At 33.0% G+C, this 11,188-nt stretch overlaps 1 pseudogene; it reads left to right on the forward strand.

Moving 5' to 3' along the window:
• The first annotated feature begins 692 nt into the window (after nt 1-692).
• On the forward strand, nt 693-8,303 carry LOC107488782 (O-fucosyltransferase 7-like; annotated as a pseudogene).
• The last annotated feature ends 2,885 nt before the right edge of the window (nt 8,304-11,188 follow it).

Genomic DNA, 11,188 nt, shown 5'->3' on the forward strand with positions numbered 1-11,188 from the left:
CACCATCTTAGAGACATTTTTTCCTCACCATATCATCCAACACTGAACCCAAGTCTTTTGAAGAAGTTGTGAAGAAAGATTGTTGGAAGAAAGCTATCAGTGATGAACTTTTAGCTCTTGAAAGTAATAGAACTTGGTCTCTCACAACCCTCTCTGTTGGAAAAAAGGTAATAGGTTGCAAATGGGTCTTCAAGACAAAGTACAAGTTTGATGACACCATCGAAAGACACAAAGCAAGACTTGTTACGAAAGGATTTACTCAAAATATGGATTTTAACTACTTCGATACATTCGGTCCTGTGGTTAAAATGACAACATTTAGACTCATCATGGCTCTTGCAACAGTAAAGGGCTGGCACCTCCACCAATTGAATGTCAATACAGCATTTTTACATAGCGATTTACTCGAAGAAGTCTATATGAAAGCACCACTAGGTTTACAAGTCCCTTCCAATACTGTTTGCAAACTAAAAAGGTCTCTTTATGGACTCAAACAAGCGAGTAAACAGTGAAATTTGAAGCTCAACTCTGTCCTCACAACAACAGGCTATGTGCAGTCTAAGCATGACTAATGTACATTGACGATATCATCATGGCTGGGGATGACATGCAAGAAATTAACAACTTGAAGACACTTTCTTGACAAGAAATTTACCATCAAGGACCTTGGCCAACTCAAGTTCTTTCTTGGCATGGAAATTGCTCAAAATGGCAAGGGAGTTGCTCTTTATCAACGGAAATATACCTTTGATCTCGTCAAAGATTTTGGTATGTTAGAATCTAAACCTGTTTTCACTCTCATGTGCTGCACCTCTCAACTTACAAAGACTTCAGGTACTAGACTCGAAGACGCAACCAAGTATAGGCAACTCATTGGGTGCCTCATCTACCTTACTAACACACGTCCGGACATCTCTTTTGCGGTCAGCAAACTTAGTTAATATCTAAATTGTCCTACTAATGATCATGATAGAGCTAACATGCATATTTTTCGTTACTTCAAAGGCTCCTCAGCAGCTGGTCTTTTCTTCAGCGGCGACTCTGACATCTCTCTATCTGGCTACACAGATTTTGACTGGACAACCTGTGCCGATACACATCGCCCTATCTGTGGTCAATGCTTCTTTTTTGGCACTTTTCTCATCTCTTGGAAGAGCAAGAAACAAGCCATGGTGACCCGCTTTTCATCCGAGGCCAAATACAAGGCAATAGCACTTGGTTCTATTGAAGGACAATGGCTTCTCTATCTCCTCAAGGACCTCAATGTCAACCATCCAAAGTCTTTCACAATGTACTGCGACAATCACTCCGCACTCCATGTCGCCGCCAACCCCGTCTTTCATAAGCGAACAAAACATATAAAAGTGAATTGCCATATCATAAGGGAAAAGGTTCAAGCTGGGATACTCAAGCTACCGCTAATCTCTTGAGCTCACCAAACAGTTGATCTATTCACCAAAGCTTTACCTCTGAAACCCTTCAAGCAGATGTATTCTAAGCTTGGATTAGTGAATTTTCACTATCCAGCTTGAGGGGGGATATTGATACCCCTAAACTAGCTATATGTAACATTAATTTAGCACACTAATTAGGTTATCTATGCTCTAAGTTAGCTTTACGAAGTAAACATCAATCTCATACTCTTTACAGGTGAGGTTCATCATTTTAAATTTGTCTGCCAAATTCATTTCTCTCCAATTTGAATTTCTTATCTCTTTTCTCTGAGTTCGAGTCACAAGTTCCCCGAGTTTGAACAGAAGAGGACTTCTTCATTGGATATTCTATCATCAAAACGTGCTCCACAAGGTTACTACAAGCCTACAAGGCCAAGAACTGCAAGCCTACTCGTTTCCATACCCTAAAGGTACAGTTGACTTTAAAATTTTCTTAATTTTGTCATGGATATCAGAATTGGCAATATGGGTTCCTGCTCTCTGAATCCCTTTTGATTTATTCTTCATTTCAATTGTCATTGTTTGTTCTTTTAAAAAAGTTATGAATTAGAAGACCCAGATTCGTGTTTTTTTTCTTAATCCTTTCACTCTCCTCAGTCTCATAAGAATTGTTATACCTTCTCTTTGCTATTATTGTTTGTTTATACAATTTGGAAGCTTCTTAATTCTTGTGAAATGAATGAATTAAATGTTTATTTCGTGTGAATTTTTTTCCTTTCTTTGATGTTGATATATAACTTGGGAACCTTTTTTCAATTTATATCATAATTTCATGTTTCTGTCTTTGATTTGCTGATGGCTGCTTGCTGTGAAATAATGCTCAATTCTTCACATGATAGTTTGAGGGATTGTAGTTTACTCAGCTGCCAGCTCAGTCAGTTAGAATTAGAAGTAGTTAGAAGCTGTTTAGTTAGTTATACTAGATGAATAGTTAGACTTAGCTAAGTGTAACTCATACATGTATATTAGCATACCCTGGTACTACAGTGACTGTGCATTGATTCATTTCATCGATTTTACCTTTCTTGTCACTCTTAGCTTTCTTCCTCTCTCGTTCTCTAACTTTATCACTATTAATGTTGCAAGTGTAAGGAGTGCATGAAGTTAGTCACACATCAAAGAAAACAAAAAAGAGTGAAGATTTTATAAGATGAGATTTTTAGTATTGCAAGTGTGAGGAGTGTTGAAATTAGTCTCACATCAGAGAAAGTAAGGAAGAGTGAGGAGTTTATAAGATGAGAGACCCATTTACTTGACACTTTAAGGTTTTGAGTTAGATGTGGTGTCATCTCATCTTATGTTCTCTCCCTTGATTCCTCCCGGGTGAGAGCTCCCCACGGTGATATGCGTATTAGTATCCATCAATTTTTTTTCATAAATATATTCATTTTTTCCTTTTTGCCTGTCAAGTTGAATGCAAATTTGCACTTTGTTGCAGGTGGGTATGTGGTGGTGCAAGAAAAATTTGCCTTCCATTTGTTTAGATCATAGTTATCAGAACTGAACCGGTGATCGAACCAGTGAGGTTACTGGGTCACTGGGTTACTGGTTCAACCGGTAGGTCACTGGTCGAACCGGTTAACTCGGTATAATTAAATAATTATGTAAAATTTAATTATTTTTTATTATAAGTACTTTTATTTTATTTTTATAAAAATAATTATCATTTTTAAATTTTAATACTTTATTAATTAATTTATATTTATTATATTATTATATTATTATAAATAAAAACTTACATACAGTTAATTTTCATGTGAAGTTGATATTTAAAAATAGTTAGATATTTGACAAGTTTAACTAAATATCATCTAATGATTTTCAACTATCAACTTCATATGAAGGCAACTGCAGGTGAGTCTTTATCTATTATTATATACTACAAGTATTTATTAAAAAAATAATATTAATAGATATCATATAATCATGAAAAAATAATTTCTGATTAATAATTTTTTTGTTTATCTTTTTAATATATATATTTTAATAAAATTTATAGTTAAATAAAATATAATTGATTTAAAAATGAGAGACTTTAAATTAAAATTAATTGAATATAAGTATAATAAAAAGTTACTATATGTATTATAATTTGGATACATATTACTAAGAAGTATTGTAGCTTGGTGGCATAAATGTCCTTCTTGCAACCTTGGTGTAAGGAGTTCAAACCCATTGCAACTTTGGTGGCATAAATGTCCTTCCTTGGAGAGCATAGTGGACTTGCAGAGCCATTTTGGAAAATTTTCCAAAAAACGCATGGTGGACTTGTAGAACCCAGATGCGTCGTAGCTTTGCCTTCGGTTGGGACTGAGCGGTTCGATCTGGATCGATTTTCACCGATTTTGGCCGGTTCGTTCTAAGTTCAACCGGTTCATTCCGGTTCTCGACCTTAAACGATCCTACTCTTAGACCGAATCGATATAAGATTCGATTTTTCGGTTGAACCGGCCGATCCGGTCCAGTTCTGAAAACTATGGTTTAGATAGTACACAAATTTGCTTAAAAACTGCCCACAAGTCAAGACATGTCTCGCGTCTCTATTTTAAAGTATACAAGTTATCTTAGAATTTGTCTCGACACAGGGACAACATGAAGCTTTTGTCAAGACATGCATTTGTCCCCACCATTTTTTTATCCACCTCTGTTTTTTATGACAAGAACCAAATGCTACTTAAATATAAGTATGGTTTATAAAGGGGTTAGTAAAAGCTCTACAGTGCCTGTTAGTGTTATCCTTCTAATAAATCAAGGATAAGTGCAAAGTTTTGTATAGTATTTGGTTTGATCCTTAGCGATCAAAATAATTTTTTTATTTTATTTTGTCCCTTTTTTTAAATCAATTTCAAAAATTTGACAGTTTCATGATCCGCAAAGATGGATGAGAGAGCGAGCGCCGCCATATTTATCCAAGGCTACATTTGCTGCTTCCAAGGTTTTTGTCATTACTAACCTTTCTAGCTGATTTATTATGACTTATTTGGATGCTGAGAATGTGATCAAATTAATAACAAGAATTAGAATGCACTGTTGCTGTTAGAAACAAATTAAAGTTGGTTAAATTTCACTCATTCAACCTTTTAAATTTGAGTTGTTTGAGGCTTAGTGATTCTCAACTATTTTGAGGTGTTGTGTACCTTTGGTGAATATTATAAATCATGCAAACAAAACTTTCAACTTCAGTGTTCTGACTCCTTTTTTTACAGTTGAATGATTCAAGATGGGATTCAGATTATGAGAAACTGTGAAAGCCTCCACCAAATCATGGCTTTCTGCCCTGCACTAAGCCTACTCCTAATTATACAAGTAAGAATTCTAAATTTTTGTTGCAACTTTTCAAGTATAATTTTCTTTGGTAACTCCTTGACAAGTTGAATGTTTATCCAGCTTATCCTGAATAGCGAGGTTACAAATGGAGGTCTCAACCAAATGCATACCGGGGTCTGATTTCTATCTCGAGTTAGCTCTCGTATACAAATATTTGATATTTGATTGTATATAAAGTCTATATCCATTGTTTTGGACTAGTTTTTAAATTTTAATGTTAAAAGTTTGTTTCCTTCGCTGTAGATATGTGATATGGTCGCTGTAGCTCGCACCATAAACGCCACTCATGTAATTCCGGAACTTGACAAGAAATCATTTTGGCAGGACGATAGTTAGCTGATCAACTTCTATTATGTTTCAGTTAAAAGTTCTCTCTATTTTTTGGATTCTGTTTATAATTAGATTTTATAGTCCCTTTTTTGTTTGCAATTTTTCTGATATCTTTGATGAAGAGTGGTTCATTAATTCTTTAGCTAATGATGTAAAAATCATTAAGAAGCTACCTAAAAATCTAGTTCATGCCACCAAAATGGAATGTGTTTAGTTTAGCATTTAGAGTATTAAAATAAAGCTCGTTTAGTTTTCTTGAAAGCTTTACTTTTTCGTTAGATTTTTTTTCTCTAAATGTAAACTTTATTCTACTATTTACCTACGTTTACCGAAAGCTACCATTTCTAGTTTTTGCGTTCAACTTGTCACATTGAACTGAAATTTATTTCTATGTACCAACTGTGTTCTGTTATCTATAAGATGAATTTTGTTGTTTTTTTTATAATATTGTTTCTTCAATATTTTCTCATGCATATTATTATTTTTTATAAAATTCTTATTATTTTTTGTTTATATAAATTTTTTTATTGTTATTTTTATTTTTTTATATGAAATATTTTTTTTAACTTTAAATTATGATTCTATCAATTCTATTAGAGTATTAAAGAGTACTCAGAATACTAAAAAAATATTAAAATTTATTTAAATATCTAAAATAAAATTATAAAATAACATAAAATAATTATTTAAATTCATGTCATTTTCTATAATTTTTCATCTGAGAGTGATTTTAAATAATGTAATTCAAACAATATTTAGTTTAATATACTCCATTTTAAATAAAAATTACCAAACATAAACCACGCTAACTTATTTTTAATCAAAATTAATTTTGCAAAATCAATTTTATACAAACTTTCGTCCATTTATAAACGGTAATCCAAACACACACATGGTGATTCAATTCAAAAGCTGGTCTGGTATGGATTACTATGAAAATGAGATTGCTTTCATGTGAGATCTTTACAAAGTATGTATTGGTTTAAATCTATTGATATTTACTACTTAAAATTTACGTGAATATTTTACTTACCTTGATTCCTAATATATTGTGCAATCAACCTGTTATTGACAAATTCATTAGGTTATTCGGAACTTCCAAAACTGATTCTCGGTGGCCAAATAACAAACTACCTTCGGATATTCAGAAGCTTCGCTGCCGAACTTGTTTTGAAGCTCTTCGTTTCTCTTCTCGAATTGAACAAATGGGGAAGGTATATAAGTAGATCCTAAACTCCAGTTGACTTTTATGTTGCTCTGTCCATTTCTTTGAAATAGTTTTTCTGCTTATTTGTAGATTTTGGTGGAGAGGATGAGATCATTTGGTCCTTATATTTAGGCTATGAGAAGGACATGGTTGCATTTAGTGTTGGCTGGTTGAACATATCATTTATCTACAGCGAAGCTGAATGGTATGGATTCCTCAAAATGATTATATAAAATTATATAAATCTCATGTCTTTCTATGATTCGTGATGTTTGAAGAAATTTGTAGAAAGCGCACTGCATATTGGAAGAGGAAGTACATTAATCCTATTGAAGAAAGGTCAAAAGGACTTTGCCCCTTAACTCCAAAAGAAGTTGGAATTTTTATTACTGCTCTAGGATACCCTTCAAGTACTCCAATATACATTTCTACTGGGGAAATATATGGTGGTGAGTCGCATATGACTGAACAAGGTAAAGAATTATAACACTATGTTGCTCTATGGTTGTGATATATGAAGTCTAGAGAGGTTTTACAGTTTTAATATATTTATCATCGTGGTTTTTTCAGTCGTGGAAGGTCAATTTCTCCATATAGGTAAGGTTGTGTCTTCACTAGCAGATCATATTTTGCATTTTTTCAGTTGATGTTATCGTATCTGGTTCATCCATGACAATTTCCTTCTGATTATTTATCATTGCTTTTATCAGGAAAGTTGTTGTTCGTCTCTTTGATAAACTAGTAAATGGAAAAATGACTGAGGGGATAAATGTATCAAATAAAATTATTGATCTTCACAAAAAAAAAAGTATAAGCCATTCAAACATAGTTAAAGTAATCTTATTTATGGTTCTTTCGGTTGTTAGATAAGTTCCTCTTTATTGCGCGCCATACATTATTGTTTTATTGGATCCCGGTAGGGAGACAATGGACTATTTGTACAATGTGTACAATGGCTATTGATTATGAAATGAACATCCCCTATACTATTTAGAATAACCATCCGAGTACAAGGGATAAGGATCGAACTCTTAACCTTTCGGATCTAGCGTTCTAATACCATGTCATGATACCACTCATCCCAAAAACTTCAGCTGATGGAAAAATGTAACACTAATGATTATATCTCTAATACTCCATAAATCTCCATTGTACACATTGTATAAATATTTCATTGGCTCCTCATACTTTCCCTTATTGGTTTTGATCCCATCCGCTTAAGTTTGGCATCTATTGAGTTCATCAGTTTGTGACTAAGATAAAAACTAGTAGATCTCAAGACTCATTGGTAAGAAGTCTCCAACTTGGGGTTAGGTGGGAATATTATCAGCTTGTCATCTATGTTGTCTAGCATCTATAACAATTGTCTTTAACTTTTCAGCACATGACAAATGAGTCATGACTCTATCCACACGATGCTTGTTTGAGCGTTATTAAGTTTATAAAAAAAATTATTTTTTAGCATATTTAATAAATTTTTTTTATGAGATATCTAAAAATAAAATTATTTTTATTTTTTTATAAAATTTTAAAAAATAAATAATTCAAAAAAATATCTTTTCTTAAAACTCACTCAAATTAGTCTCTCAAGTTAAGATTATGATTATGACATGCTGATCAAGGGAATAATCTTTATTTATTGTGATTTTTGTTTGCTTGTTGATTGATATGGTGTTGGACAGGCAAGGCTTCTTAAGGAAGAAGAAAGGGTCCATTTCAGGAACAAAAAAAAAGGGTTGGACAGGTTTCGATCTGAAGAGGCATTTTATTCGAATCCTTTACCTGATTGTATATGTCAAACACCAAGTGCAAATGCTTCTCACTTTGTTAGGTAGGGTTAGATAGATACATACATGATACATCATCCTTCAAACATGTTTTAGGCGTGTGGTAGCAAAGTGTATATAATCCTTATCATTAAGGAGGAAAGATGGGAAGGGAAAGAAAATTTTGAACAAATAAAAATTAGAGCCAGATGAATACAAAATTTAGGAAGTTCTAGAATATATTGATGGTGGCATTCATTTATTCATTGATTCGTTAAGTTAAACAAATAATTTTTTGTGAGAGAGATCCTTCATTCATAATCTATATCTGCATTATGAATAATGCCGCACTCTCTCTATGATTATGAAACATGTTTTATTTGGTATATTAAATGAGTCGATATTAAATGTAGATAAATTTAGATTATTGATTCATAAATTGATTTGATTATATATAGTTGTAATTATATATTTTTTTATAACTATTTATATGTCTATATATTATGTATTTTATATTTAAATTTATAATAACAATTTAATTTTGATACATTATTAATATAAAATATTTTACATAATCGTTTCACCATATTTATTTTTTTGAATAATGTTTAGGGTTTAGGGTTTACGGTTTAAGGTTTAAAGGTTTGGGTTTATGGTTTAGGGTTTATCACTACAAGAGACACGCCGAATAGCGGCGATTTTTTTTAAGGATTTGCGGCGGTTTTTAACCGCCGCGAAATAGAATTCCAGCGGTTCGCTAAGCGTCGTCTATTAGGGGGTGGTAATATGATTTTGCGGCGGTTCTAACGAACCGCTGACACAACCGCCACGAATCAAATAACAGATTTTGCGGCGGTTGCAAAACCGCCGCTATTTGGTAGTGGATTTTAAAAAAATCTGCGACGGTTTTAAAACCGCCGCAAATTTATGTGGATTTTTTTTAAAAAATACGGCAATTTAAAACGGCCGCAAGTTCATACAAGAGCTTTGAGAAAAAAGCTAATTAACTACTCAAATGGTTTATACCATTTCTCTTTACTATAACATATTTTCTTTACATAAGATTTATTAAACTTGAGATATTAACATAAAGAAACACTAAATAAACAATAGATAGATTACACCAGCCCAATCCCATCCCCTTTCCTTGATTCCTTCAAAGCTCTAGTTAGCATATACTGCGAGAGCAGTTGTCACCTGCCAATTATATAAAAAAATTTAGTTACAGTAGAAGAAAATCAAGCCAACACATATCATGAATTTCAGAAACATGAATTTGGTTACTATTTAACATCACTCCCCACAAATACTAATTCAAAATAACATCAATTTATGAATTCAAGTCTTCCTAAAATTATTCTAGTTCTCTATTAAACAAGAAAAGTAAGAAACTTGTAATAAAACAACAACATACCCTTAACTAAGCCATATTTTAGTAAAGCATCAATTATTGCAGTGTAAGAAATTTTGAAGTCAGATCATTTGCCTCTCCAAAACCCTGAATTTTACATAGAGAAATTGAGAAAGTTGCAGTCCAAGGTATTACCATTTTCCACTGATTCAAGCACCTGAAATGCTTCATCAATTTTTTAGGCCTCACCTAAACTCTAAGCCATAACATTTAACAGAAAGTTAAAGAAACGAAAATAACATAAAATTTTGGCAAATATCAGAGAAAATAGCAGTAATCTCATGCTGAGCTCATTCTTAAAACAATTAAAATATCAGACTAAGCACTTAAGTATGGCTTCATCATAATCCCTGATCATGTACTCTATTGATGAAACTGTGTTTAACTGAACAATTAGAGAATGCATGGCAGTAAAGTAACAAAGGATCAAGAGGGATAATCTTTGTACCTATTATACAACAGTAAGGCATCACCTACTGTCTCAGCGACTTTATTCCGTACCTTTCGAACACACACATGAACCGAAGGCACAGTAGAACATATTTATTTTATTTAGTATATAAATATTAAATGATAACTTAAACTATCCACAATTTTGCTATAAACAATCACCTGAACTTGATCAATTGGCCCAGCCTCTAGATCCCGATTACGATGGATAACAATTCCATTGTCACACTTGTTTATGAAGTGTGCACTTCCACTTATATCATACAGATTAGGAGGACCACCAGTCCAATTATGAAACTATTAGATTACATGAGAAATGAGATATGAATATCATAGAGTGATATGGTAGTAACAAGTGAATACAAATAATTAAAAAAAGCAAGAAAAGAAAAAGAAAAAAAAAGTTGAAGTTGTATGTTGATTATTACTAACCTGCTTGGGATGTGCAACAAACCAAACATGGCATCCATGAAACTGGGCAAAACGTTTGATTAAGGTAAGCATCTGACTTACATATTCAGTTTCAGTCCTGCAAGTTGCAACAGAAAATCAACAGCAATTAGATATTCTCCGATTGGACAACATTGAGGTACAAGAGAAAGAATGATCAGAGTAACAAAGCAAGGGGAGACATTGGTTTTATTCACGTCAGAAATAAGCATGTATCATGTCTGATAGTGCTCATTAAAAGTGAGATTTGGGCATAAATTTTAGTCCAGCAGACATCAATTCATAGTGCCCAGTCTCAGATAATAAAAAGAAAATATTGCCCAGTCTCTGTTTCTTAGTCTTCTGGTCCAGTAAACTTCAGTCTCATTGCTTTGCTATGTATTCGCTCAAATAGAAAACATATGGCTCGTTATATGGCAGTCCCATGCTGCCCCAGTTCAACATCTGGCAGTCCCATATAACCATGGTTCAAACTCTAGCAGTTCTGTATGGTCCTTAATAAATTTTCGGCAGTCAGTATCGCCTCATTTTCTAGCTAGTTATCTCGTCTTGTTACTTAGCTTTATAGATTATAGATTATATATATATAAAGCGAATCCGTCATCAACCACAATAAAAACACTGTCGAATCTTTATAATAGGAAAAATAAATCTAATTGATTCGGCAGGAGGAAAGAAAATTAGCAAGGACAATGTGGATCGAAGCACAATGAAGCAAAGTAGGATCAAAGAACTAAAAAGCAGATCTATGGGAGAAAAGGGGAAATTGAACCTGGTTATACAAGCTGTAGAG

Source organism: Arachis duranensis, chromosome 5 (assembly GCF_000817695.3).
Source record: "Arachis duranensis cultivar V14167 chromosome 5, aradu.V14167.gnm2.J7QH, whole genome shotgun sequence".
NCBI classification, from domain to species: Eukaryota; Viridiplantae; Streptophyta; class Magnoliopsida; order Fabales; family Fabaceae; genus Arachis; species Arachis duranensis.